Raw genomic sequence first — 8,250 nt, 5'->3', positions numbered from 1 at the left:
AAGACGCATAGCTACTTCTTGCATGATCCCTTCACCAACACGACTGTGCCGCTTCCAGAGCTTGACGCTGTGATCGGCCATGCTTCTGAGCTTTTCGGGGTCCACAAACTGCGTATGCGGACGACCCCTTACGACATTATAGTCGTCATGACCAATAATTGGAATTATCCTATCATCTTGATCCGGCCAGGGAAAGGTGTGTGGTTGCCTAAGCCACAAAGTGCTCCCTTCATCTACATCGTCGACACTGCATTTCTTGGAGACAAGCTATATGGAATCACTCACGCCGAGGATCTTGTCTCTTTTGGTATAGATTTCGACAACAAAGGCGTACCCACCATCACTATCGAGCGCCTCATCAGGCACCCACCGGGAAATTATTGGTTCAAAGTGTGGAGCGATGATAATGGAAATTTTGACTCCGCGAACAATGATACGGGAAATATAGATGAGGTCGCCAATAATGAGGAACAGAGCAAAGAGGACACCATAGAGCAACGCCGGAAGAAAACCGGCGATGACATGATTCTTGAAGGCGTTACTCCTTGGTCGAATGATGAGGATGAAGTTAGGGACCACTGGTACTTAGTCGAGTCAGGTGGAAAACTATTAATGGTGATACAACAAGTTCGAGTGCCCTCCTATAATATCAGCTTCACTCTCAAGGTAGAGGTTTATGAGGCGGATGCCTGCAAAGGTGTCCACCGCTGGGTGCCGATTGTTGGTGGGCTAGGCAGCCAAACGCTTTTCATCAGCAGATTCTTCTGCAAGTCTGTTTCAACTTGTGATGAGGCGGACCAAGATGCTATTCATTTTATCGACACGGGGGAGAAATACAACATGAAGTCACAAACTATGAGCAAGACATGGAGGGACATTGAATACTTTGAGTCCATGTGGATCTTTTCTCCCGAGCTAGTGGTTTAATACTAGTATCTGTTTTTTGAACCAAAGTTCAATAGTATTTGTAACGACTTAGAAAAATTTCATACTATGTAACAATATGCCATTTGTTAGATATAAGTACCCACGGAGTGTTTTTTCATCGCACAATATTCCTCCTTTGTTTTAAAAGACACTATACAATGTTTTTTTGGCAGGGTATACTATGCAATGTCGTAAGAAAAGCAACGTTATGCAAAGTTGAACTTTAAAAACATATGAGGTTACGCAAAGTTGTATACTGAACCATGATCCTAGGCTGAATAATTTACTATCTTTTGTTCGCACGAGCTCACATTTTGTTAGTTGCAAAACATAAACCGTGATGCTTTCTTGCCGCTGTTGTAGTCTCTAATTAATGGCATTGTGAGAGACTGTAGTTAATTTAAGTTTCTTCTGTTTAAATAAAATAGGCGTTGGTAATTGCATAAGTTTAACCATGATGCTTTATTTTTTTAGGGAAGAACCATAATGCTTTCTTGCTGCTGCTGTAGTCTCTATGGGATTCTAAGATAATTTAGTTAAGCTAATCTCATCGGTTTGCACTCAAAAATCACAGGAGCCATACAGAAAAAGTAGGGTACTATTAGAAATTGGCCGTGTGATGTTCATATTCAGAGAATAGCACATCTGTTGATTAAACTGAAAATGTATATGGTGCATTTTGTTTCTGCTCATCCTGATCTAACCAAACTGACCCCATAGATTTGAGATTGTCGTGCCTATCAGGTTTGGACATGTTCTTATTTGTACTAAATCACTAAACTAGACTGTATAAATAAAATAGCCCCCCCTCCTTTCCAACAACTTATTTTATTTTTAGAGTGAGCAACGACATGTTATCATACTCTGTTCCTTGTGAGCAATACTTCAGTTTAGATTGACGTATACTCTTTGGTATATAGCATTTTTGCCTACCTCTTGCCTATTTCACATCGAATAGATGATTTGCTTTGGAGAGGGATTGGATAAGGCCTATGAGTCCTAAGTAAGTGTGATAAGCATGTCCTGCACTTCTATTTACTATTAAGCACCAACTGAATTTCTGAAATGGTGTTTCAGGAATGATACAATCAATCCAACTGTTACCTTTGGGGTGCTTTTTGGATGGACTAATCTGAAGATGTTGGCTAGCTTGCACCGCCATCATATAATCTAGAAGCAAGGGCAAGGATTATAGGGAAAATAAAGGTAATGCTCCCGGTATATTTTACTTTTTGGCGAAGTTTTGGTGCTTGCACAAGAAAGTAACACCATCATTATAGCTACTGTTTTTTTATCCCAGGCAATTCGCCAACCGGAGGAAATGCCAACCAATACATTTTTGTACTTCCTCTGTTACAGAGGTAAAATTACTACTACTTTTCGAAATCTTTTTTTGTTGCATGTTCCCTTTTCTTAATCATCTATTTGTTCAAATGTACATACATGAGCTTATAATCCTTACTGCACAATGCATCTCATCATACTATTGTTTTCCTGAAAATTTATACTCACATAGTTCCATCTTTTGTATGGGTGATCTTCTGTTGCCCTGATTTGGTGTTCATATAGCATGGGACATTATAGAGTCATTTTATTTTCTCTTCGTTCATGCACTAATGCATAAATTTTTTGGTATGGCCCTTATTATTTAATCTAGAGCTATGCAATGACAACCATGGCTTTAGTGTTCAGGTGAGTTCCATTTATAGAATGACGAACCCTTGGCATCTTATCTAAATTCTTTGATCCTAGATATTATGTATGCCCAGTTAAGTACCTTATACAAGTACCTTAATTAGCCTCTTCTGACTATTAACTATTTGAACTGTTCTATTAGGACTCAGACTTTCAAAGTTATTAGGATCTGGACATGTTTTTACCTTAGTTTGTACAGTTTTGCATTCTTTTGGCTTCAGGCTGCTGCTGCGCATAAAGTATAGTTAACTCAGATGATGCATGAAAAAAACTGCAGATCTAGCATAGTTTTTGAATTCAGATTTTGTAACTAATTATGTGATGCCCTTATGTTAAAATGCTTATTTGTTCTCCGACTATGCTCAGTTCGTTCAGGCCTTAGGGACGCTTTCCATCACTGTTCATGAACAAGTTCAACTCCGACAACAGTTCACCAATAATGTTGGCCGGTGCACCACGTCAGCAACGTCGACGGCCTGACAGGCCATTTTCCAACTGGGCCTATTGTAAATGACGAGACCATGAGTTTCTCCTTTTGGAGTTTACTTCTACGAGTGCTCACTCCCTGCATCTTGTTCTGTTTTTTGTTCTATTTTTCAGAAAATGAAGATGTACTTTGCCGTTCCACTAATCTTGGCAAAAGAGCAGATAATGGTGCCCCTCGTGCTACAGTGGAATTGAATCACAAAAAATTCTATAGATTCATCAAACAATGAAGGAGGTTAGTTTTTACCTGAGGGGCAACGGCGGCCACCGTGGTCTTGCTGGAGCCTCGCTTACAGTCGAAAGTCATCAGCTTCAGGGAGTGCCAGCACAGCCAAAATATACGCCACCTTCCACGGGGAGCAACAGCAGCAACTGCGAGGATTTGGCTAGCCGATACGAGCAACGGCGGCGACATACCCGCTTCCGCAGCTCCGAGCTGCTGGTCCGCCGAGATGCACATGGAGCCAGCGAGCCGTTGTGCCTCCAATCTGCCGGGCCACCGAGATGCAGATGTAGCCGCAGCGCCTCCGAGCTGCAGCGAGAGCCGCTCCGCCGTCAAGCTGCAGAGTGAGCTGCCATGAAGATGGAGCCGTGCTTTCTCTCCATTACGAGTACAGTGGGGAAAGGGGAACGAATCCAATGAACTGGTCGATGAAACCAAGACCAACAGTCAACCACGTGGTGACTTTATGCTATATGCGCCACGCGTGTGTATAGGTGTCCAGAATGTGTGGTTCTCTGTCACGGTGTCATAATTGTAATTTATTCTTGGTGCTAATTTGTAGCACTTGTATGATCTGTACTGTTTTGTGTGACTTATTCAAACTACTATTCTTAGAATATAAGAGCATATACAGCCACAAGTATCAAAATCTGGCCCCAACCGTCTGTGGACGCGCTGCTCGTCCGTGGATATATAGTGATTAGTCAGCACAAATATATATATATATATATATATATATATATATATATATATATATTCATGACCAGATACATCATTTGCAAATCATCAAATCCATACAATTATATGCAACTAAACTATAATTTTTCGCCGGCGACGGTCCTTATTGTTTCGGTCGTGTCCACATTTAGCAGCCGGTTGCGCCCCTCGGAGTGAAAGTGCCGTCGCCGGGGAAAAAGAGTAGAACATGGGACACGCGGGCCCTACTTTCATGGCTTGAAAACTTGTATGCTATCACCCTTCGCGCCATCCATCTAGCATGGAGAAAGGTCAAGCATATGTTTTCACCTTCAAATGCACTTTCAAGGGATTGTGCATGATCGTCTACTCAATATAAGCAAGTTGCAAGAGCCCCTTGTTATATAATTTAGCATTAATATATGTATGCCTACCAAGACTTCTATGTTTATCATCCTTCTGAATCTTATGTAATCACCTAAGATCATGCTATGTGTTTAACTGTCGGTCATTTGCTGCTTAGATTGTTGTGTGGTATGCTTTTGAAAAGGCTATGATGAAAGAAATATATGTTTTTGCCTTCAAGTGCACATTCAAGGGCCTCTACATAATTGTCTATCACTATCACTTGCTTGCTGCATGCAGTATCGTAAGTTGTGCTTTGGCAGCAACAATACTTTAGAATATTGTTCCTTTGTCTATTGCTCTGCTCATTGCAGGTATGCAAGCTCTGCTTTTTGAAATTCTTGATGTAAAAAAATATATTTTTGTTTGCTCTATCAAGAATATTAGCTCGAATAAATCCAAATGTATGCCAACTGAAAATGCTTTTATGCGTTTATTTCCATATGTTTCATTCTGTATCTATATATTACAATGCACATTCTTTCAATACTTGGTTTGCGCTCGACCTTTGTGCCATGGGCGCAACGGGTCATCTAGTATATGGGAAAGGAGAGGAGAGCAGCTCGAGGCAAGGCAACGCTATGTTACCAACTCGGCCTCGAGATCGCTACATACGTGGTACGTGTTTGAGCAATACACGGACACAAGAGTCCTACTAGGATACTATGTCTAACATCCTTTCTTAATCTCAACCCGGGAACATGTTGAGATTACGCTTGAACTTATCTAACTTTAGAAACTGGATGACTAGCTGATTATATGCAACTCGTTCTCTAACAAAGTGAAAATCAATCTCAATGTGTTTAGTCCGAGCATGAAACACATGATTTGCAGACAAATAGGTAGCACATAAATTGTCACACAAAAGACTTGGCTTTTCCTTCAGTTTTACGCCAAGTTCCTTGAGCAAAGCTTCAACCCAAATTAACTCAGCTGTAGCATTGGAAGTGACTTGTACTCAGCTTCAGTGCTAGAACGAGACACTGTTGCATGTTTCCTGGCACTCCAAGACACCAAATTTGGTCCAACAAAGATAGCAAAACCTCATGTCGAACGTCTATCATCAAGACAACCTGCCCAGTCAGCATCAGAGAATGCACTGAGAAACATAGAAGAAGATTGAACAATAGAGATTCCAAGCTTCAACGTGTCCTTGACATATCTGAGAATTCTTTTGGCTACTGTCCAATGTTCAGTAGTAGGAACATGAAGATACTGGCAAACTTTGTTCACTGAGAAAGCCAAATCTTGCCGAGTCAAGGTCAGGTACTGCAAAGCTCTAACCATACTTCTATACTGAGTACTATCTTCAGCTCCAAGAGGTGTGCCAGCTGAAAGAGACAACTGTTCTAAAGAGGACAGAGGTGTAGGAGTTGCCTTGCAATTTCTCATGCCAGCAAGTATGTCTGAAGCATATTTTTCCTGAGTCAGAATTAGACCATTGTGTACCTTCTTCACCTCAATACCAAGGAAATAGTGCAAATCACCCAAGTCCTTGATGGCAATTTTTTTGTTCAAGTCACAAACTAGATCATTAATGGCTTGATCTGAGGATCTTGTAACTATGTTATCATCAACATAGACTAGCACAAACATAGTCACATCTAGCTTGTGAAAGAGGAATAATGAAGTATGTGCCTTTGAAGATGTAAAACCAAGATCATGCAACTTTAGCTGAGCCTAGAAAACCAAGCTCTTGATGCTTGCTTCAAACCATATAATGCTTTATCAAGCCTGCAAATATGATGTGGAGCATGAGGATGTTCAAAACCTGGTGGTTGTCTCATATAGACCTCCTCCTCCAGAACACCACGAAGAAACACGTTCTTGACATCTAGCTATCGTAGACTCCAACCACGAGAAACAGATAGAGCCAAAACAGTTCTAATGGTGGCAATTTTAACCACTGGACTAAATGTATCCTCATAATCAATGCCATACATTTGCTTGAACCCTTTTGCAACTAGTCTGGCTTTGTATATGTCAATAGAACCATCTGCTCGTTTCTTGACACGATGGACCCATTTACAGTTAATAATATTCTTTTTGCTGCTTGGAGGAACAAGATGCCAAGTCTTGTTCTCAATCAAAGCACTATATTCCTCTTTCATTGCATCATGCCATTTAGGATCATTGAGAGCCTCAGTCAATGTAAGAGGTTCGCATGTCGAAGAGAGCATACCATAACGAATAGTGCCATCAGTATATTTCTTAGGATGCCGTATACCTTTCCGAAGACGGGCGCGAACACCAGGAGGTTGTTGAACCATACACACAGGAGTAGGTGGTGCAGAATCGTCAGAATTATCGTCGGATTCATTTGCATTTCCTTCACTGCCCAAATTTTTCAGAACTGGCAACAGAGTGTTCTCCATTTGAGCCCCCCCATGGAAGATCCGCCACACAACCCGCCAGACAGCGACAAGACGGGGCTGGTCGGGAGCATGTGCCCGCCCGGAGCCGCAGCAGCGTCGCCACATGGCGGGACTTGGCTGGCCAAAGGCGTGTGGCCAGCACGCAGGTGGAGGGGAGCGCGGGACGGGTCCGCAGCAGGGCTGGCCGAGGGTGTGTGGTCTGCATGCGGGCGCAGGGGACCGTGGGACGGGGCCGCGATAGGGCTTCCACGCGACGTCAGCGGAGAGGTCGACACGGAACTCGAAGGCGACAACAACGGTGCGTTGTCCTTTTCCTGCATGTAATTTTCCTCGGGATCGGAGGCATAAGAATGTTCCTCAACATCAGAATTTTTGTCAGTTTCGTCATTTTGCCCAGAATTTTCAAGTTCAGGTTCTGAACTATTTTCTTTACCGTTTGCACCCGAATTTTTACCAGGAGTGTCATATACCTATAGAGCATCAGTAATAGGCACAATAGATTGCATATGATCATTAGAATTTTGTGCACCTTCATAAAGATTTGGTGTGGATGTGGGGAGTAACAGGATTTCTTTTCAAAGGAGAGGACCAGCATTAAGATTTAGAGATGCAAAGGGGAACACGTTCTCATCAAACACAACATCTCGAGATATGTACACACGTCCTGTGGACATGTCAAGACATTTAACCCCTTTATTAAGAGGACTATAACCCATGAAAACACAACGTGTGGAACGGAAGGCAAGCTTGCGTGTGTTGTAAGGACGAAGATTGGGCCAACAAGCACAATCAAAAGTTCTAAGAGCATCATAGTTGGGTTTAATATGAAGGAGACATTCACAATGAGTTTCAAGATCAATGACTTTGCTCGAAAGCAAATTTATGAGAAAGGTGGCTGTGAGGAAGGCTTCATCCCAATATTTGAGAGGCATGGACGCATTTGCAAGCAAGTCAAGCCCTACTTCAACAATGTGATGATGCTTTCTTTTAGCAGAGCCATTTTGTTGATGGGCATGAGGACAAGACACGTGATGAGAGATGCCAACCTTTTGAAAGAAAGCATTAAGTTTTTCATATTCACCTCCCCAATCAGTTTGCATAGTAATAATTTTCCTATCAAACTTGCGCTTAACATACTGCTGATAATTCAAAAAAGCTTGATACACATCAGAACTCTTCTTGAGCAAATATATCCAAGAAAATTTACTATAATCATTGATAAAGCTTACATAGTATGCATGTTACCCAGCAGAAAGAGGAGCAGGACCCCAGACATCAGATAACACCTGTTCCAAATGAACAGTAGACCTACTAGTAGACACTGGATATGGTAACTGATGACTCTTAGCTAACTGACAAGAATCACAAACATATGGAGTAATCTCTGGGGTATAAGCTATTTTATTTTTCTAAGAATTTGTTGAACCACAAATGAAGAGGGAT

At 41.8% G+C, this 8,250-nt stretch overlaps 1 long non-coding RNA gene across 1 annotated transcript; it reads left to right on the top strand.

Moving 5' to 3' along the window:
- The first annotated feature begins 2,006 nt into the window (after positions 1-2,006).
- Positions 2,007-3,015, top strand: LOC119359638. Its single transcript, XR_005172608.1, has 3 exons — positions 2,007-2,133; positions 2,228-2,288; positions 2,989-3,015. It is a non-coding gene; the product is annotated as an uncharacterized LOC119359638 (long non-coding RNA).
- The last annotated feature ends 5,235 nt before the right edge of the window (positions 3,016-8,250 follow it).

This window comes from Triticum dicoccoides, chromosome 2A (genome assembly GCF_002162155.2).
Source record: "Triticum dicoccoides isolate Atlit2015 ecotype Zavitan chromosome 2A, WEW_v2.0, whole genome shotgun sequence".
Classification (NCBI taxonomy): domain Eukaryota; kingdom Viridiplantae; phylum Streptophyta; class Magnoliopsida; order Poales; family Poaceae; genus Triticum; species Triticum dicoccoides.
The sequence above is the reverse complement of the archived record's forward strand: the minus strand, read 5'-3'. Positions and strand labels throughout refer to the sequence as shown.